Below are 22746 nucleotides of genomic sequence, written 5' to 3' on the forward strand. Positions count from 1 at the left end.
AAGCATGAACCCAAAGTCTGGGGTCCTTATCTTCTTATTTTGTTCAACGCGGTCCTTGGTGGTATGCCGGTACCATACACATGGATGGGTGCAGAGATGGTGCCTATATATAAAAAGGGTTCTCCTCTCCTACCCTCTAATTATAGACCTATAAGTCTAATTGATGTCTCCCAGAAATTATTTGCAAGACTCATCTTGGATCGTCTTCAATTGTGGATGGAGGAGTTTGCAATCTTAAGTCCTTACCAGGCCGGGTTTCGGGCGAACACCTCCACCGTGGACCAGATTTTCCGATTACTACTATTATATTGGAAAACGGTGAAAATAGAGGGTGGCAGCCTCTATATGGTGTTCGTGGATCTCCGAGCAGCCTTTGATCTTGTGCCACGGGGTAAGCTCTGGTCTGTACTCCTCGAGATGGGCATCCCCATTGACTTATTAGAGGTCCTGATGAGATTACATGAGGCAAATTATGCCCAGGTTAGATGCGGGAAGAATGGCTCTCTGTCATCACGGTTCCCAGTTGGCAGGGGGGTAAGACAGGGATGTGTGCTTGCACCGACCCTGTTCTGCCTCTTTGTCAACGGGGTTATTGCACATCTTAATGCAGTGCAGGATAATGACGCTCCCAAGTTGGCTGGCAATAGAGTGCCTGCTATCTGTTCGCTGATGATACCCTTTTACGATCTAAGACACCCATGGGTATCCAGCGAACACTTGATAGCTTTGAAGAATTCTGCACTCTTCGGGGCCTTGAGATAAATATTCTCTGGACTAAATATATGATTTTTAATCCGCCCCATTCTACACGCCCGAACCCTAAACTGGGGGACACAAGACTTGAAAGGGTAGCTGTTTTTGGTTATCTGGGAGTCACTGTTAATTAAAATTTGATGTGGGGACACCAGATAACTAAGACACAACTTAAACTGGCTCAACTTTCTGGGGGAATCATCAAATTGTTAAGCAAGTCTTCTAGTAAACTAATTGGTCCTCCGTTGGAAGTCTACAAGGCACAAGCCAGGGGGTCTTGTATGTATGGGGCTGAGCTTTGGGGACATTCTAATAGGCTTGCTATCACAAAGGTTGAGAATAAATTTCTGCGGCAGTTGATCGGACTTCCATCGAGCACCCCGCTTTTACAGTTGAGGCTTGACCTAGGGATTAGGTCAATCGACGACGAGCTTGCATTAAAACCCCTTAGGTTTTGGCACAGGCTCTGGGTGACCCGAGAGCTGACCAGCTACAGACAGGAACTAAAAGAAATATTGTCCTTCTCTGGAGCTCAAAAAATCCCTTGGCTCATCTACATTAAGAATGAACTGACGAGAATTGGTGTTCCTGCCTTGTGGGCTGATCCAGAAAGTCAATGTAAATTAATTTCACGCCAAATGCTGGTAGCTATTTTTGGCTCTAAAAAAAAATGGCCGCTCAAGCTCAATCTAATCCCACCTCTGGTTCGGCCATTTGTTCTTTTTTATCTGTGAAGGATTGCTATCTTTTTGAGCCTTTTCTGCACGTTATATACCCCATCCTAGCCAGAAAATTGTATGTTCAATATAGGCATGGTGTTCTCCCTCTCTGGGCCCCTACTTATAAGTGGGCACTTATAGCACCAATGAATTGCCCAGCCTGTGAGTATGAGAAAGAAACGGAGACTCACGTCTTTTTTTTCTGTCCGGCTTATGCTAAACCCAGGAGATATTGGCTGCTGCCCCAATGCAAAAATATGGGGTTTCGTTATTGTATGCAAGCGCTAAGAATACTGAAGTCTGACACATCCGAATGTATTGTGTTTGCTGTCTCCCAATTTTTAACAGCTATGTGGCACAAGCGTAGAAATTGTGTTTAATTAACTATATTGCTGGTTATTAATATCGATTGGACTATTACTGTGTATTAATAGTGGTGGTAACTCAATGCTAGTTTTGAATCTTTTTTACTTTTTTATTTACTGTTTTAACTTTTCTTGATTTTATGAACTATTTTTAATGTTCTGTCTCCCTGTGCTATCTAGGTATTCTACGTATGAATTCCAGAATGCACTGATTGAATTAATTAAGTTGATTGTGATTTTTCACATGTGTTCTTTATGCTATGTGCACACTTTTTATGGTCATTGTGTACCGAAATAAAAGTTTTTGATGATGATGATGAGTATTTAAAGACCGTCATGCTTGCTTGATAACATTCTTCTGCCATGTTTTAAAAAAAATCAGATTCTAGTCCAATATACACCCTAATGCCAAGTTTGTGACCAACATTGCAGGTATATTATTATTTATTGCGGAGGCTGACATTTGCACCACATCAGGGAAAACCAGCAGTGCAGGGTATGAGCAGAACTCTGTTAGAATTCAACGATGTTCATCTCTCGCAAGACCTATATATTCAGTCAAAAGAATAATGCATTAAGGTAAAAGGGAAACCAGTAAAATACCTGTGAAGAAGATCGCAAGGGGGACAGCACCCCTATCAGCCTTTATCTGAATGGTTGCTTTTGAACCTTGAAGAGGCAGAATAAATCCATCAATAAATAAATCAATAAATAGCTGCCTTGGCAAGTCAATGTATCCTGATGTCACAACACTTGTGAACCTGCCATGTATGGTGATGTCACAACACATGTGCAACCCACAGTGGATATTTTGGAAAGGGTTTTCTTTGAGAAAACGCCATTTAAATATCTGAATACTGTTTTCTGTAAGAAAACACATTCCAAGAAGGCTTCCAAAGAGTGCGTATGTGTCTCAAAGCACTGGCAAGCATTCTGGAATTAATAGTAAATTAATTGTAAAATTAATTAAAAATGTACAAAACAGTATGCAAACCAAAGCATAAAGAAGCGAGCAGCGTGCAGCAAAGCGCAGCTGCTGGAACATCGCCAAAACATGTACCTTTTCAAAAGACATAATTAAAAATTGTTTGGGAAGTGGAGAAGAGAGGGGACAATGCAATAGCCAAGCTGTTTGAGGAGAAGCTTAAGAGCCAGAAGCAAGAGGCTAGTAGCAACATACAGCTCTGGTGCCCTCACCAAAAACAACGTGGGCCTGATTCACAAGGGTAAGCTTACTCTTCTGTGTAAGTTCACATTTTTTCCTATTTAAAAAATCATTTTACGAGTAGTATCTTTACAGCTGCAGAATCTCGGCACTTGTGGCGGAGACTCATCATATAAAATGATAGGAAAGACCTAACTTTCAATAGCAGTGTGCAGCTATTTGGTCATTGCTGAACAAGAATATAGATACATATATAAATATACAACAATACATAAAGCAGGGCGGGGAGAGGCAAGGGAGCAATAAAGAAGAGAAAGAAAGGCATGTGTTCCCACAGTATGCTAAAAGCAAAAAATGTCAGCAGTGGAACGACACAAGTCACACAATCAGAACATGTTAAAGAAGAAATGCTCCAGAGTAGGTACACAAAATGGGTGTAAGAAAGTGGATTGATTATTAGTTGGGGCGGATATGACTCAGCCTGTTTGGGTGAACCACAGTTCAATAATTTAAAAGAGGTTTTAACCTTAGGAGCTATGGCACAGAGCAGACAGGCTTAACTTAGAATAATATGTAAAGTATTTACACATGACAAAACAGTTAAAAATTCAAAAAAAAGCTTGATCAAATTAAATAACCAATAGAGAAAAACAAAGAAACAATAATAAAATAATGACATAAAAATGGCAAAATGTCCAATAAGGAGAACCAGAGATATGAACTTTTAAGGATGTAGGGCAAAAGTGCAAAGAAAAGGTAACGCACCAGTAAGCAGTCACTGTTCGCAGTTGACTGGGACCAAAGTGAGATTTCAGGCTGACCACAACCGATTGTGGGTCAGATACACAAAACGGGTTCACCCCAGTCTAAGATTTTACCTTCTGATTTAGGTGCATGTTTAGCAATGGTTTCAGGTCACACTTGTGTCACACAAGGGGGCGCAGGGCGGTACAAAACCTATAATGAGGTTTATCAAGCCACGCAAGGCCACCTCGTGTGGCCCAGCGTGGCTTGGTAAATCTGGAGTAACGCAAGGCAACACAAGTCTTTACACTTGTGTTTTTTATTTTGTTTGGGGCCCTCTGTAGTAGACACGACTCCTTTTATGTTTGTTATGAAACGCGGGATTACATGTGGCTACTGGAAGAATTCTCTCTTTCCTCAGCAATCTAGATGGAAACCTAACAGACCTTTGCTGAGTCCAGTCCTTGACATTATAACAACCCAATGAAAGAATTTTTTTTTATTCAATACCCATAATCTATTTAATCTCTGAGATACCCTGCAATTTGGTCAGTTTTGAAGATTGCTTATCAGGGGCACCTCAGGGAAAGAGGATTCCCCTGCATGCAAAATTAGTAAGAAATTCTCCATCTGAGAGGTCCTTATAGTAACATTCAAGGAAAAAGTAAAGAAAAACGTGTATTCAATATGAAAAAATTAGTGCAAATACTTTGAAAAAAAATATGAATGTACATTATTTGTGTATATATATATTTTAAATGCAGTACAACATAAAAAGTCACAACACTACTAATGAATTAAAATTAATTATTTTGAATATATTAAATTAAAAAGTTTTTGGGGAAGTTTAAACTTTAAAAAGATACTTGAAGTGAAAATGTGTAATTTTTTTATTAAGTATTAATAAAAGTGATCTGTAGAATTCTTTAATAGTAATATAATTACATTTAAATCTAAAATAATGTTACATAATTTTTTTCCAAAAAGCTTATTAAAATATGTTCAAATAATAAATATGTTTCTTTTTAGTTCGTTTTTTAGCATTTAGTTAAAAATATGTACCTCTTTAAATATATTTTTTTTTACCATACTTGTGTTTGGGGTTTTAGTCCCAACCTCAATTATTTCCGTGGGAAAATGTTGCAGTACCAGTGGTGGCCACGTGTTGATGAACTGGAGTAATTTACTACTGTTTTCGGTCCTTGTCGTTTATAGTAACTTTAGAACTGCAGTTTTTGAGTAGCAATTGGCTTTTACTTTTGTGGGTAAATGCACATCTGTAAGAATTTGGGTTATTAGTTGGCACGGTTGACTACCCGGGTAAATCCTGAAGGTTACTAAATTAACCTGAGCTCAACCCACTGCCAGTAATGACACAGAGCAGAAATGCTTAATATTGGGCAATGTGTAATGTGTTTATACAGTACCAAAACAGTAATAAAGTCAAAACGTAAAACAATACAAATCCCAAACCATATTAGAAAAATAGAGTAAAATGTGATACACACAGTGACAGAAAAACGACAAAAAATCATTAAGGAGATCTGGAGGTATGAACGTTTGAAGGGGCAGATTTACAAGCCCCTTGTGCCACTTTTGCGTCATTTTCCCCATGTTAAAAATGACGCAAAAGTGGTGCAAGGGGCTTGTAAATCTGCCTCGAAGTTTTTAAGAAGCAATAGCACCAAGAAGCTCAAAATACCAATGATAGTCAATGGTCACAGTAGACCGAGACCTTGGAGCAATTTAGTGCTGACTGTGATGGAGTGTCCATTCGATGCACCTTCCAGGTCTACCTTGGGTAAATGTTTTACCTTCTGACTTTAGTCGTTAAGGTCACAGTCCACCACAGGATTACACTTTTTAGGCCCCTCAAGATCTTAGCCTGAGGAGAGGCAACAGGAGACTGACAGAGTGTTGAAAGGAGGAGCATAGGCACTTTACTCCTGGTTAGCAGAGGTAAAGTGCACAGAGTTCTTAAGCCAGCAAAAATATAGGATCCATCATAAAACAAAAAATCCAGGATGACCATACAAAAAATGCGGACTTCCCACAACATCCCTTCATAAACTCCACCCTAACTTCCCTCAAGTCCTCTTTCCTTTCTCCCTAAACCACTTTTGTAGCAAGTACATTCCTTTGTTTAATCACTCCACCTGGTCCTTCCCAAAGTAACTACAACATAGTAAACTTACTTGTGTGAGGGTCTCCACAAAGCAAGAATAGGGGAATTGGAAATTTACAATTGTAGAACATCATTTTTTAGTACATTAATAGTAGTACTATTGTAGTACTACGAAACGTACTACAAAATGTAGTTTGTGAATGATCTCATTGATGTGTTATTAAGAGAGGTACCGATGTGGCAAAACCACTCTCCAGCAAGGAGAACTATTGGCTACATACCCTTTACTGTTTATACCGCAATCAAAATGAATTTAGAAATTATCAATATTCATGTCTAAAGCAACATAATTTTTGTCTTTAAACGATGGCTTTTCATTAATTGTGTGCCTATAAGAGTTGTGTGCATGAGCAAACCTTATGGCTGAATTATCTGCATTCTCCTTGTGAGCAGCATTACTTTTCTCTATGCTGGAGTTACCATATTGAAAATATAAATATCTCATCCAGAACAGATGGCGTCACATTGGTACTGTTATTTGTCACAATAACTTCCATCTATCAACATTTTCCAGTTGCCATGTTGGCAGTATAAGGGAAATGCTTACTTCAAAAATGCCTCAGGAAAAAGGAAGGAGGGGATATGGTTCACCTGCTATACAATTTCATCCACTGCTCTGCAACATGCCTCTGCAACTTTTCATCATCATAAATTAATACTTTATTCAGTTAAAAAAACATAAAAGTGTACACAGCAAATGCAGATAGAAATAAAATGTACATTTTAACAAGGTAAATTGAGTAAAATAGTGCATTCATTATGTATAAATTCACATCAGGATAAATCAGAATGGATCACAACTTACATAGAGTAAGGATAAATTCTCAAATGCATAAAACAACGTGCAAACATAGCAGGAGCAAAAAAATACGGAAACATTATGCAGGAGTTTAGACAGGAAGAAACGACTCCTTAAAAAGGACGAAATAAAACCATAACAGTAATCACGTGTGTTGGCAAATCTAGGACATTAAAGTGCATTGGTGGATCCAACAGAACTGTGTGAATTGGAGTGACAACTTCTCTAGTTGCCACAAAAGTAAAAATACACCAAAACAAGAGCATAGCTGCCACATCACCTTAGCTCTTATGATCCAGCTCCGTGAAAAGTATTTAGCTACACCTCAGACAACGGATTTTTTAGTTCCAGCTTGCAGCAGTCGTAGCTCCAAGAGACAGTGTCTGCATTTTAGCTGTCTACAAATAGGCACAATCCAACTTTTCCTTTGGCGCTCATAACTTAGGCAGAAAAATATCAGATATACTATTTTTTTAATCCAGGAAATCAGAGGTAAGAGATCCTGGGCCTCATTTATGAGGCCCCTTGAGCCACCAGAACATCACTTTTTGTGATGTTCCCTGGCTAAGAAGCCTGCGTGATATTTATCAGGGAGCACTAAAGCCACTTTTTTGGCTTATTGCTGCCTGATAAATATCAGTCTCTTTTAACGCAGTTTTCTGCATTAAAGGGGCTTGCAATGGGTGTTGCTTGGGGCGTTCCCAGCAACATCTATGGCATTTTGACACTGGCCCAGATTTATCAGAAATCGTAAATCGGAGGTAGAGCCAAAATCTTGTGCCTCCCAAGGGGAGGCGTAAGGGAGGCTCAACGATATCTTTATATCTTCTCATTTTTCCTTTTTCAATGTGTGCTCAATTCTGCAGCACGCATAGAAAGAGGAAAAAGCCTCTTGTGATTATTTTTGTACAGGAAGGCACACCGACTCAGGCAATCCAAACATCTCAAAGTGTGACCTGAGCTCCACTTCCTTCCAGGTCATATGCTCCAGGTCATTGCCCAGTAGACAATCCACAGGCATGGATGGACTCACAGCAACCCTTAAGGAACCTGAGACACCCCTTACTCAAAAGGAACCTGAGTCACCAAACATTGGCGTTCACTATTGTCTACTGCATCTACTTGGTGGACCAAATTAGGGACTACCTTCTCTGAAGACACTAGATGACACATGATGATTTTCATGCTGGCTCCTGTGTTTCTCAGAGCCTTCACTCTCCTCCCATTGATGGTCATCCACTGCACGTACTACCTAGTGTTGTCAGGCATAAGCGTCCTCTGGACCATCTTGCTGACACCAAGGAAAACTAAGGTTATCCCAGTTGGCTCTCCACCACTACCTGGGACCAACTCTTCTCCAAGCCCTACATTAGTCATCCCTAGTGGCTGCCCACCGGTTGGGGACTGATCCTACTTGGGACAATTGGGATTGCCCTTGAAGTGCCCTTTCAGACTACAGGGAAAACACTTTAGGGGTCCCTTCTCAGAAGGCTTTCCTGAAGGGAACCAACTCTTCCTCTCAAAAGGGTGCTGGGAATCCTTACCATGGGAACTAGTTTGGTGCCCTTTAGAAAACTTCTTACTTCTATTTTTGTATCCCCCCTCCTTCTTATGTTGGGGACCCTACCCACCCTTGGCAGAGTCTCACACATGCAGCTTCTTATGTTGGGGAAACTGCTCACGCTTGGCAGAGTCTCCCACATGCAACCTATTTTGTACCCTGGTGCTGAGCCAGAGGTCTGCCTCCTTAGCAAGCTTCCTGGGATCAGCAAGCTTATTTTCAATCAAATGATGGCTCAACTTTGTAAAAAAAAGTCTAAACATGTTCTCCTGTGCAGTCAAATTGCACAGCTCCTGATTGTCTGTTACCTCACTGCCCTCACCCAACCATCCAGTGCTCTGCTAAAAGAATCCACACAGTCTACCCGTGTCAGGGAACCAAGTTTCTCACTAGACCTAAACCTCTCCTTGAATCTATCTGGGGTCAGACCATATCTTCTGATCAGGGCTTCCTTCATGTTGGGATACCTTAACTTGGTTTCTGGCACTAGAACCAACCAGCTTTCCCTCCTCTCCACTGCAAAATGCTTCCACAAGCCTGCTCCCAATCTCTATCAAGGACCCTGTGCATGTGTAAAACTGCCTCATAGCCTTGAAGCCACTGATCTATCTCGTCTCCCACTATTCAGCCACCACACTTTTGGGTAACTGTACCTTTCCCTCAGACTGCACCAAAGATATGCTGCCACCATATGTGCAGGGCATGGCCTTTAAACCTGGCTCCTTCATGCTCAGCTCTTGACCTAAAAGCAGCTTTCCCTCCTATATTGCCAATTTATCCTTCTCTAAATCCATTTTGAGTTTGGTAAGCTTCAACTTGGGCTTACTTTCTTCCAGCCTGTCCCTCAACACCACTGAGGACAGACTTTTAGAGAAAACACTACTCCCTGCACAGGAGGGCGCCTTCCCCGAGGCAGATCCTGATTCTCAAGCAAATCAAAATACAGACCCTGTTCCTCCATGTCTTCAACCTCATCCCCATCCTCTAGATGCCCAACTGCCTCCCTAGTAGCCAACCAGGCCAAAAGCTCCTCTTGCAGCTGCTCCTGTTTGGTGAGGCCTCTAAAAGAACATTTGAAATCCATGCAGAACGTTTTGAGCTGAGGAACTGTAAAGGTTTTCCACCTCCCCATCTAAAATTCACATCTGCAGGAATAGCTGATGCTCTCCAGACTGAGACATGATGTCAAAAACTCACAAAAGTTGCAAAAGAGAAAAAATTCACAAAATAGTACGCTGGTACATTATGGTCTGAGATATGGAAGTAGTGTACAACAATCACTGTATGTCATGCACAAATATAAGTCCTATCACACAGCTGCCACCAATGTTAGAAATGGGGTCGCTAGTTGGCAGTGGGTTGCATCCTGTCCAAGTTGGACCCACACTCTAGTCAGGGTAAGTGTAGTACACACTAAGTTTACCTGTGCTCACCTTCGGGCAGCTTGGCACAGAGCAGTCAGGCTAAACTAAAGAGGCAATGTGTAAAGTATGTGTGCATGCACATTCACAGTAACACAGTGAAAACACCACAAACGTACTTGCCACTAGTTTAGAAAAATAGCCATTATGTATTTTAGTAAATTAAGACCAAAACAACAAAAATCCAACATACACAATTATAGATATGAATTCCTCAATATTAAATGCAATAATAGCACTTAGAAACACAATAGCTCCAACTGGGGCTATTGTGACATGCTTGATGAAGTTGAATCCTAAGGTTCGAGGCCAGTGGGCCGGCCATGGAGTCATACAGACCCTGGTTCCAGCACCTTCAAAACGATTACAAAACAAAGACTTTGCGATGCACCAGGGAAGTGAGGCATTGCTGAGGCCAGGGTGGTGTTGATTCCTTACTTCTGTGCTGGTCATTGGCATGTTGGTGCACTGAACGGTGTGTTGCACAATGGAGGTGAGGCATCACTGAAGCAAGTGAGGCGTCAGTTCCTAGTGGCAGTGCAGAGTCATTGAGCTTCTGACACCCAGGGACGTTGCAGGGCACAGGGGAGGTGATGCAGCAGTGCAGTGGCGATGAAGTGTTGAAGGTCAAGCCACGAGGCATCAACTTTGCAGTGTCGATATCACACCATGGGGCCATAGCTGCTGCGGTGGAGAGTTGTGTATTATGGTCTTCGATTACACAGTGCTCGAGTCTCAAGCTGTGGTGGATCTTCATAGGCATTGCAGTGGCGCCACTGCCTGCGTTGCAAGTCGTAGTTGTTGAGCTGATCGGGGATCACAGCTCCAGAGTAGGCAGCAGCGCGGTGTTGAAGAGCGGTGCTAGCTCCAAAGTCAGACTGGAAGTTGAGGTGCTGGTTTCTTCTATTTTAGCACAGCAAACCCACTTCTAAGAGCCCAGGAACTGGATTTGGCACCATGTGGAAGAGTAAGGTTCTAAGCAGAGGAACCCTAGTGCTGCAGGTGAAGTCTTTGCTGGCCCAGATACCTCCAACAGAAGACAAGCACAACTCAAGCCCTTGGAGAAACTTTGGAAGCAGGATGCAGAGAGCAAAGTCCATTCCTTGACTCCCAGGCAAGATACAGCAGACAGCAGGCCAACACAGCAAATCAAGCAGCAAAGTGACAGTCCTCCTGGCAGTACAACAGCTCTACTTCCTGGCTGAATGTCCTCAGACCAGAAGTGTTCTGAATATATGGTTATTAGAAATGGGGATCTCTAGTTGGCAATGGCTGGCCACTGTCCAAGTAGGGACCCTTCTTCCTAAGTCAGAGTAAGGGGGCTACGCCCTTTGATAACCCCTGCTCAGCCCTGTGGTAACGTAGCACGAGCAGCTAGGCTTATCTCAGAGGCAGTGTGTGAAGCATTTATGACCATACACAGTAACACAGTGAGGAACACTAAAAAAGGGACACCACACAAGTAGTTATAAAAAATAAGTATCTTTATATATAGACTTAACACAAGACCAATAACGATAAAAAGCCACAATACTGTAAAATAAGATTACTCTTGAAATGCTGCAAAATTAGTTCAAAGTGTGCAAAGAGGAGTTCAGTTCAAAGCAGTGGTCTCAGTGACCCTTTTACTTACAAAGTACCTGGATTCTGTAGCAAAACCAACAAAATGTCACCAAGAAGCTGTAGCGATGATTTTCTGCACGCGAGGCCGGCGATGCGATGAATCCTTGCCGCGAGGGAGGAGACGATGCACCGATCTGCTGATGCGTGCGGAGACAATGCGACAAACTTCTGCGCGCTAGGCCGTTGATGCGATGACACCTTGCTGCGAGGGAAGAGATGATGTGACGATCCTGTTGCGTGTGCGATCAGGTTGCGATGCGAAGAAATGGCGCACCACCAGGGAGCGACGATCCTGATGCGATGCGATGAAAATGGCGGGCGTCCGCGCTGCGATGTCGTGAAGCGATGATCTCGATGCGATGATCTATGGTTAGCGAGTGCTTGGCAGCCCGCAAACGTGCGATGCGATGATCTTTGGTTGCGAGCACTCAGCGGCAGCAGCGCAATGATGTTCAACTGCAGCAGCTCGCAATCGTGCGTTAGCGACAATTACAGCACTCTCTTCTCTGTAGTAGAACTAGAGGCCCTGGAACTTACAGGAGCCTCACCTGCAGAAAGAAATCCTCGCTGGGAGGAATCAGGAGGCTGGTGGTGAAGTCTGATGTGCCTGAGACTTCAAAATAATACACACAACAAAAAAGGGGGAGAAGGAAAAAACCCTACCTCATCCTCCTCAGATATGGTATGTAAACACAAAAAAAGAGGTAGAGCAAACAATAGTTGTCCTATATATGTTTGCAAATGTAGTAGATTAAGGGAGCACACTTTCTTTGTAAAAACTGCCCTCACCCACAACAAGTTGTGGCATGCTTCATCATAGGGCTGCTACTGACGCCTCTGCGCAAACCAACGCTAGAGGCGGAGCAATAGGGAGGGGTAAACAATACAACAGTGATAAAGACAGAAGGAAAAGACAGGATCCTATAGTGCAGATAAATCGTGAATTTAAAACTGGCTATGGGATATCTCTATAACAATTTTATTCCTAGATTCCCTAGTCAGAGTTAAACAGGTATGTGAAAGATACCTATCGGATAATGGTGGTGTGAGTAAATTAGGTGCTCATCACCCCTCCGTTCTGCATAGCGGTCAACATGTTTCTGCCGGTTCAAAACTTATTATCCGGCATTCATCAGGACAAGTTGGATCCCTATGCTACTTTTCCAAAACCCTCACTGCCCACTATAATGGGCTATACTCCACCAGTGAGTCTGGAGTGATTTGTAACTTTACTCTTCCAATTAGAACTGAAAGATAAAAAACAAAACAATAACAACAGTTGTCAACAAATAGTTTCCAAAACACCAATAAAAAACACAGAAATATTATTGTTGTGTGCTCTCAAACAATCTCACACATTCGCAAACCACCCAATTGGTGCGACCAGGGTGTCTTATAAATGGTACATATTACACCGTTATAGCTTTGCGGGCAATCAATGGCCCTTCCAATGGTATATATATCTCACATAGTCTGTGAACCATATCCATGTAAACTAATGACATGCTTTTCAATAAGATGCAACGTGCTGAAGAGAGAAAGTAAAGAAAACCTCCACACCATCAAACATAAAATAAAAGATAAACAGGCACCTTGCCCCATATCGTACTCATAGGTCTAAATTATAAGTGCAATAAATATTGGTCTCACAATGTACAACACTCCGCACATCTTACCGAGTTCATTAAGAAGAAAGCTAAAAATGGCACTGGAGTAGAGGGCGACCCTCTGTAGTCACACACTGTAGGAAGGAAATCAGTTCAATATGCTCAAAATATTCATGACTTTGTTGGATTTCCAGTGAAGATAATATGCAATTCCACACACAACTCCAAACACTCATCCCTTATTCTTGTTTAAAATATTTATCAGGGTGTCACTCCCAGCTGCACGTATTACATGATACAGGCACCGAGAAACGGTGTGCTGCACACATCTACAACATCAATTTAGATGAGGAGGACTCTATGGGGTATGAGCGTGAGCAGCGCGGGGTAACATAATCGCACCCAAGTAGAAATCTTTTCCTCGGTCTGTGTCCCATCCTTTCATTCAAACGTCTAACGTATACGCCTCCAAATGAAATATGTTATCGGTATATTCTTCCAAAACCTATGGCCAACTGAATTCTAATGTCCCCCTCCTCCTTACCTCATCAAGAGTGGTGCGCCACACCCGAAATGTGTCTCTCGCGGTGCCGTGTAGGTAGCTCGGATGTCCGTATTGCCTGCAATATCTCTTCCGCTTCCCATCACGTGCTGCGTGCGTCAGACGAAGCGCGCACACAACCCACACAATCCAGAGGCTACACGTACTCTAAACCGGGAGTTGAATCGAGACCACAGCACACAATACGTGCCAATTATAAACTAATAATCCCGATAAATACTACAAAACAAAAACAAAAAATGGGGTGTTTGATAGTAAGACACAAATGCTGAAAGTTACTGATGGCAGCAAACCAATTTTTGTTATAATTTCAGTCAAATATATCAACCAAGGTAAGATCAAAACCATGTATATATAAGAAGCTTGTTCTTGGCTATCATTCCCAGTCTCATGAATGCTACTATCTATTATAAAAGTCAATAGAGTACTCTTTTTATAATACTCATGAGCACTCACACTCAGTAGGTATGGGAATGTTTCTAATTGATTACATAGCTCCCAATACCCTTCTGAATCCAATCCCTATAGAAACAGGTGTATTGGTGTTCATTGGAGGGAGACCTACATAGTGAAGTCAAATTCATTTTCTACCCAGGGCTGACCACGGTATTTTATCGTTAAGCCCTATTGCATGGCTCCTAATGTGGTACACCCACTTCTGTTCCCGTATGAAGAGGACTTGTGATAAATCTCTCGTAGATGGTGCAAACGAGGGTTTATCAAGTATGGTCCAATATATGTCCTGTACTGTATGCCCTTTCACAGCAAAGTGTAGTGTGAGGCGTGTGTTAGTCCTGGAACATCGGATATTACTCCTATTCTCCATTATCCTCACTTTTACCTTTCTACAAGTCATCCCGACATAAATCAGGTCGCACGGGCACTTGATCATGTAGATAACATTGGAAGAATTACAGTTCGTATGTACTCGCTGTTGCCAAAGATATTTCAGGCCCACATCTACCTCTTTTGTATTCTTCGTCAATGAACAAACATCACATGAACCACACCATGTGTGCCCCATGACAAGTGTCAGATGCCCAGCCACACGAGGAGCCCCTCGAGAGCTGTTATGTGAACGGGAATGTACCAATTGGTCCTTAATGTTTTGACCTCTCCTAAATGACAAGAGGAGTTTCTCAAGTTTTAGGCCACTGGAATTCAAGATACACCAATGTTTTAGAATGATCCGTTTAATGGCCGTAGAAGATGTATTAAATGTTGTGACAGAAATAGTGTTGTTTCTTGTCGGTCTCACAACTTTGTCCAGTAACGCCTCTCTGGGGCAATTCCATGCTCGCTTGCATGCCCTCCTGATTAGTTGGTTCGGGTAACTTCTGTCATCTAATTTTCCTGCTAAACAGGTGGCCTCTGCCCTGAATTCATCAGGTTCTGAACAGTTCCTGCGAAGCCGCAGGAACTGGCCCACAGGGAGATTCTCCCTCAAAGATCTAGGATGGAAACTCCCAAAGTGAAGGAGACCATTCTTATCCGTAGGTTTATGGTGGACTCTTGTTGACAATTTCCCCTCCTTAGGAAAAATAACCAAATCCAAAAAGGGGAGACTATCTTTGGTGACAGTGGTGGTGAAGTGAAAGAAAGGATTTTTACATTCAACCATTGCATAAAATCATTTATAGATGCCTCATTACCCCTCCAAATGAGGAGGACGTCATCTATAAACTGTTTCCAAACCCGTATATTATGTGTCCATGGATTTCCCGAGCCAAAGATATGTTTTTGCTCAAAGGTGGAAACATAAAGGCCCGCTAGACTCGGTGCAAATGCACTGCCCATTGATGTACCATGGGTCTGCAAATAGAGAACTCCCTTGAACTCAAAGAAGTTCCTTGTCAAAGCTAATTCAGCCAGATGTAAAATAAACGGTCTAGGGGTCTGATATTGCCAGTCCAGTTCAAACAAGAGCTCCTCTACCATCCCCAGAGTTTCTATTTGCAGAATATTGGTATACAGGGATTCTATGTCCAATCTCACCAAATATTCCTCATCAGGATTGAAAGCTATGTCACTGAGGAGATTAAGGACTTCAGTTGTATCCTTAAGGTATGCCCTCCTATTCTGAACAAAAAGGTTTGAAGAAAAAGTCAATAAATTATGACAAGGGCTTGAGTATGGAGCCTATACCAGCCACAATAGGTCTTCCTGGTGGTGGTCTGGTTACTTTATGTACTTTTGGTAGAGTGTAGAATGCTGATGTAACAGGATCTTTCTTTAGTAAAAAAAACAGCCTCATGTTCTGTTATCCAGTCATTACTCAGGGCTTCCTCTATGATAATGCCAATTTCTCTCTTTAATCCTGGTGTAGGATCGGTTTAGAGAATATTATAATTACTCTCGTCACTGAATAACCTTCTGCACTCCTGTTCATACACTTCTTTAGTTTGAATAACTATAGCTCCACCCTTATCGCCGGGCTTTATAGTTACATTTTGATTGTTTTTTAATTCTTCTAGGGCTTGCCTTTCTTCTCTTGTAATATTCCTGTAGGGATACCTTTGATTTTTTTCCTAGTTTATCTATATCATGAACCACTGCTCTCTCGAAAGTAACAACTTCCTGTGGTAATACCGAATTCATAGGATTAAAGGTAGATTTGGGACGAAAATCAGTATCCCCTTTCTTTTCAGTTCTATCTTCTCGATCTTTGAAGAAGACATTTAATCTCACTGTTCTGAAAAAATCTGAGAGTTCCTGGAGTACCCTAAAACTGTCCATGGTGTTAGTAAGGACAAAGCCCAATCCTTTGTTTAGCACCATTGTTTGGGCTGATATCAAAGAGGTATCTGTGAGATTCATCACTAGGTTGCCTCCCTGCTGGTACTCGGCATTGGGTCCCGTGCCATGCTCCGAGTTACTCTCTGATTGAGATCCTCCCACTGGACCCCCATGGTACCTATTTGTTTCCCCCTGCCCCTGCCTCTGACTAAAAAAGGGGAACCAGGTAATTGTGGGAAATTCTGGATATTGTTAGGGCCCTGCATGGGTGGATAGGGTTGATACATTGGGGGCCAACCAAATCCTTGGCCTGGGTAATTCTGGTACATAGAGTTGAAATTAAACCCCTGACCTTGATACTGTCCTCTACCTCTACCACGCCCCCTCCTCCTTGGTCTGTTATCAAATTCGCTCCCATCCCTATTCGAGCTCATGGAATCTGAACTCCTACGGTCTCCCTGCTGTCCTTTCTTAGTTTCTTCCAATTTCCTCTGAACATGTGCTTCTGTCGTGCATGGATACATTTTTTCTTTTGAAATTTATTTTAGGTCCTTCTGTCATTTAGAAATCTTAGATTGTTATAAGTAGTCCTTGTAGTCTCCTATTTCTATATTGGTTTCCTCTAATTTTCTCTTATATGTGGCCAACACCACACTGGCCCTGAGTCCCTGTTCACTGTTCTGTATCTGTATAAGCAGTGTATCTGCAATTCTTTTAGCTGTTGTTATAATGAGGACTAACCAATCTCTCGTGCATTTCCATGCAATTAAAGCCCAATCCTTCCTGAAAGACTGATCTTCCAGGAAGATAAGGGGTTCATTGGTTACCAATAAGCCTCTAGCTGCAGAATTGGCCCTCTGATATTCAGTGAGTACTGCTCCATGTAAAATGGCCTTCACATGTGTCTTCCTAAGCTCTATTAGAGTGTCCCATCCTTCACGCTGGGTCAAGACCTGATTTATAGTTGTTTCTCCCAGTAATGAGGGTCCATCTAAGATTCCTTGGACTAGTTCCTCATCAAAGGCTAATCCCTGTTCAAGTGCCATGTTTGACTGTGGAGGTATCTAAACTAAAAAGCAAAACAACACGCTCTCCCACAAAGTGAATGTCCAATATGATGTATCAAAAGGTCATCCAAACCTAAACCCCTATGGCTCAGCGGCCGTGTTACACATAATACACACAACAAAAAAGGGGGAGAAGGAAAAAACCCTACCTCATCCTCCTCAAATATGGTATGTAAACACAAAAAAGAGGTAGAGCAAACAATAGTCATCCTATATATGTTTGTAAATGTAGTAGATTAAGAGAGCACACTTTCTTTGTAAAAACTGCCCTCACCTACAACAAGTTGTGGCATGCTTCATCATAGGGCTGCTACTGACGCCTCTGCGCAAACCAACGCTAGAGGCAGAGCAATAGGGAGGGGTAAACAATACAACAGTGATAAAGACAGAAGGAAAAGACAGGATCCTATAGTGCAGATAAATCGTGAATTTAAAACTGGCTATGGGATATCTCTATAACAATTTTATTCCTAGATTCCCTAGTCAGAGTTAAAAAGGAATGTGAAAGATACCTATCGGATAATGGTGGTGTGAGTAAATTAGGTGCTCACCACCCCTCCGTTCTGCATAGCGGTCAACATGTTTCTGCCGGTTCAAAACTTATTATCCGGCATTCATCAGGACAAGTTGGATCCCTATGCTACTTTTCCAAAACCCTCACTGCCCACTATAATGGGCTATACTCCACCTGTGAGTCTGGAATGAATTGCAACTTTACTCTTCCAATTGGAACTGAAAGATAAAAAACAAAACAATAACATCAAATAGTTTCCAAAACACCAACAAAATACAAAGAAATATTATTGTTGTGTGCTCTCTAACAATATCGTACATTCGCAAACCACCCAATGTGTGCTACCAGGGTGTCTTATAAATGGTACATATTACACCGTTATAGCTTTGCGGGCAATCAATGGCCCTTCCAATGGCATATATATCTCACATAGTCTGTCAACCATATCCTTGTAAACTAATGACATGCTTTTCAATAAGATGCAACGTGCTGAAGAGAGAAAGTAAAGAAAACCTCCACACCATCAAACATAAAATAAAAGATATAGAGGCACCTTGCCCCATATCGTACTCATAGGTCTGAATTATAAGTGCAATAAATCTCGGTCTCACAATGTACAACACTCCGCACATCTTACCGAGTTTATTAGGAAGAAAGCTAAAAATGGCACTGGAGTAGAGGTCGACACTCTGTAGTCACACACTGTAGGAAGGAAATCAGTTCAATATGCTCAAAATATTCACGTCTTTGTTGGATTTCCAGTGAAGATAATATCCATATCCACACACAACTCCAAACACTCATCCCTTATTTTTGTTTAAAATATTTATCGGGGTGTCACTCCCATCTGCACGTATTACATGATACAGGCACCGAGAAACGGTTTGCTGCACACATCTACACCATCAATTTAGATGAGGAGGACTCTATGGGATATGACCGTGAGCAGCGCGGGGTAACATAATCGCACCTAAGTAGAAATCTTTTCCTCGGTCAGTGTCCCATCCTTACATTCAAACGTCTAACGTATACGCCTCCAAATGAAATATGTTATCGGTATATTCTTCCCAAACCTATGGCCAACTGAATTCTAATGTCCCCCTCCTCCTTACTTCATCAAGAGTGGTGCGCCACACCCGAAATTCGTCTCTCGCGGTGCTGTGTAGGTACCTCGGTTGTCCGTATTGCCTGCACTATCTCTTCCACTTCCCATCACATGGTGCGTGCGTCAGATGAAGCGCGCACCACGTCAAGATCTAGACCGCTAACCCACACAATCCAGAGGCTACACGTACTCTAAACCGGGAGTCGAATCGAGACCACAGCACACATTACGTGCAAATTATATACTAATAATCCGATAAATACTACAAAACAAAAACAAAAAAGAGGGTGTTTGATATTAAGACACAAATGCTGAAAGTTACTGATGGCAACAAACCAATTTTTTTTATAATTTCAGTGAAATATAACAACAAAGGTAAGACCAAAACCATGTATATATCAGAAGCTTGTTCTTGGCTATCATTCCCAGTCTCATGAATGCTACTAGCTATTATGAAAGTCAATAGAGTACTCTTTTTATAATACTCATGAGCACTCACACTCAGTTGGTATGGGAATGTTCCTAGTTGATTACATAGCTCCCAATACCCTTCTGAATCCAGTACCTATAGAAACAGGTCTATTGGTGTTCATTGGAGGGAGAACTACATAGTGAAGTCAAATTCATTTTATACCCAGGGCTGACCAGAGTATTTCACCGTTAAGCCCTATTGCATGGCTCCTAATGTGGTACACCCACTTCTGTTCCCGTATGAAGAGGACTTGTGATAAATCTCTCGTAGATGGTGCAAACGAGGGTTTATCAAGTATGGTCCAATATATGTCCTGTACTGTATGCCCTTTCACAGCAAAGTGTAGTGTGAGGCGTGTGTTAGTCCTGGAACATCGGATATTACTCCTATGCTCCATTATCCTCACTTTTACCTTTCTACAAGTCATCCCGACATAAATCAGGTCGCACGGGCACTTGATCATGTAGATAACATTGGAAGAATTACAGTTCGTATGTACTCGCTGTTGCCAAAGATATTTCAGGCCCACATCTACCTCTTTTGTATTCTTCGTCAATGAACAAACATCACATGAACCACACCATGTGTGCCCCATGACAAGTGTCAGATGCCCAGCCACACGAGGAGCCCCTCGAGAGCTGTTATGTGAACGGGAATGTACCAATTGGTCCTTAATGTTTTGACCTCTCCTAAATGACAAGAGGAGTTTCTCAAGTTTTAGGCCACTGGAATTCAAGATACACCAATGTTTTAGAATGATCCGTTTAATGGCCGTAGAAGATGTATTAAATGTTGTGACAGAAATAGTGTTGTTTCTTGTCGGTCTCACAACTTTGTCCAGTAACGCCTCTCTGGGGCAATTCCATGCTCGCTTGCATGCCCTCCTGATTAGTTGGTTCGGGTAACCTCTGTCATCTAATTTTCCTGCTAAACAGGTGGCCTCTGCCCTGAATTCATCAGGCTCTGAACAGTTCCTGCGAAGCCGCAGGAACTGGCCCACAGGGAGATTCTCCCTCAAAGATCTAGGATGGAAACTCCCAAAGTGAAGGAGACCATTCTTATCCGTAGGTTTATGGTGGACTCTTGTTGACAATTTCCCCTCCTTAGGAAAAATAACCAAATCCAAAAAGGGGAGACTATCTTTGGTGACAGTGGTGGTGAAGTGAAAGAAAGGATTTTTACATTCAACCATTGCATAAAATCATTTATAGATGCCTCATTACCCCTTCAAATAGGAGGACGTCATCTATAAACTGTTTCCAAACCCGTATATTATGTGTCCATGGATTTCCCGAGCCAAAGATATGTTTTTGCTCAAAGGTGGAAACATAAAGGCCCGCTAGACTCGGTGCAAATGCACTGCCCATTGATGTACCATGGGTCTGCAAATAGAGAACTCCCTTGAACTCAAAGAAGTTCCTTGTCAAAGCTAATTCAGCCAGATGTAAAATAAACGGTCTAGGGGTCTGATATTGCCAGTCCAGTTCAAACAAGAGCTCCTCTACCATCCCCAGAGTTTCTATTTGCAGAATATTGGTATACAGGGATTCTATGTCCAATCTCACCAAATATTCCTCATCAGGATTGAAAGCTATGTCACTGAGGAGATTAAGGACTTCAGTTGTATCCTTAAGGTATGCCCTCCTATTCTGAACAAAAAGGTTTGAAGAAAAAGTCAATAAATTATGACAAGGGCTTGAGTATGGAGCCTATACCAGCCACAATAGGTCTTCCTGGTGGTGGTCTGGTTACTTTATGTACTTTTGGTAGAGTGTAGAATGCTGATGTAACAGGATCTTTCTTTAGTAAAAAAAACAGCCTCATGTTCTGTTATCCAGTCATTACTCAGGGCTTCCTCTATGATAATGCCAATTTCTCTCTTTAATCCTGGTGTAGGATCGGTTTAGAGAATATTATAATTACTCTCGTCACTGAATAACCTTCTGCACTCCTGTTCATACACTTCTTTAGTTTGAATAACTATAGCTCCACCCTTATCGCCGGGCTTTATAGTTACATTTTGATTGTTTTTTAATTCTTCTAGGGCTTGCCTTTCTTCTCTTGTAATATTCCTGTAGGGATACCTTTGATTTTTTTCCTAGTTTATCTATATCATGAACCACTGCTCTCTCGAAAGTAACAACTTCCTGTGGTAATACCGAATTCATAGGATTAAAGGTAGATTTGGGACGAAAATCAGTATCCCCTTTCTTTTCAGTTCTATCTTCTCGATCTTTGAAGAAGACATTTAATCTCACTGTTCTGAAAAAATCTGAGAGTTCCTGGAGTACCCTAAAACTGTCCATGGTGTTAGTAAGGACAAAGCCCAATCCTTTGTTTAGCACCATTGTTTGGGCTGATATCAAAGAGGTATCTGTGAGATTCATCACTAGGTTGCCTCCCTGCTGGTACTCGGCATTGGGTCCCGTGCCATGCTCCGAGTTACTCTCTGATTGAGATCCTCCCACTGGACCCCCATGGTACCTATTTGTTTCCCCCTGCCCCTGCCTCTGACTAAAAAAGGGGAACCAGGTAATTGTGGGAAATTCTGGATATTGTTAGGGCCCTGCATGGGTGGATAGGGTTGATCCATTGGGGGCCAACCAAATCCTTGGCCTGGGTAATTCTGGTACATAGAGTTGAAATTAAACCCCTGACCTTGATACTGTCCTCTACCTCTACCACGCCCCCTCCTCCTTGGTCTGTTATCAAATTCGCTCCCATCACTATTCGAGCTCATGGAATCTGAACTCCTACGGTCTCCCTGCTGTCCTTTCTTAGTTTCTTCCAATTTCCTCTGAACATGTGCTTCTGTCGTGCATGGATACATTTTTTCTTTTGAAATTTATTTTAGGTCCTTCTGTCATTTAGAAATCTTAGATTGTTATAAGTAGTCCTTGTAGTCTCCTATTTCTATATTGGTTTCCTCTAATTTTCTCTTATATGTGGCCAACACCACACTGGCCCTGAGTCCCTGTTCACTGTTCTGTATCTGTATAAGCAGTGTATCTGCAATTCTTTTAGCTGTTGTTATAATGAGGACTAACCAATCTCTCGTGCATTTCCATGCAATTAAAGCCCAATCCTTCCTGAAAGACTGATCTTCCAGGAAGATAAGGGGTTCATTGGTTACCAATAAGCCTCTAGCTGCAGAATTGGCCCTCTGATATTCAGTGAGTACTGCTCCATGTAAAATGGCCTTCACATGTGTCTTCCTAAGCTCTATTAGAGTGTCCCATCCTTCACGCTGGGTCAAGACCTGATTTATAGTTGTTTCTCCCAGTAATGAGGGTCCATCTAAGATTCCTTGGACTAGTTCCTCATCAAAGGCTAATCCCTGTTCAAGTG

This window comes from Triturus cristatus, chromosome 5_1, assembly GCF_964204655.1.
Source record: "Triturus cristatus chromosome 5_1, aTriCri1.1, whole genome shotgun sequence".
NCBI classification, from domain to species: Eukaryota; Metazoa; Chordata; class Amphibia; order Caudata; family Salamandridae; genus Triturus; species Triturus cristatus.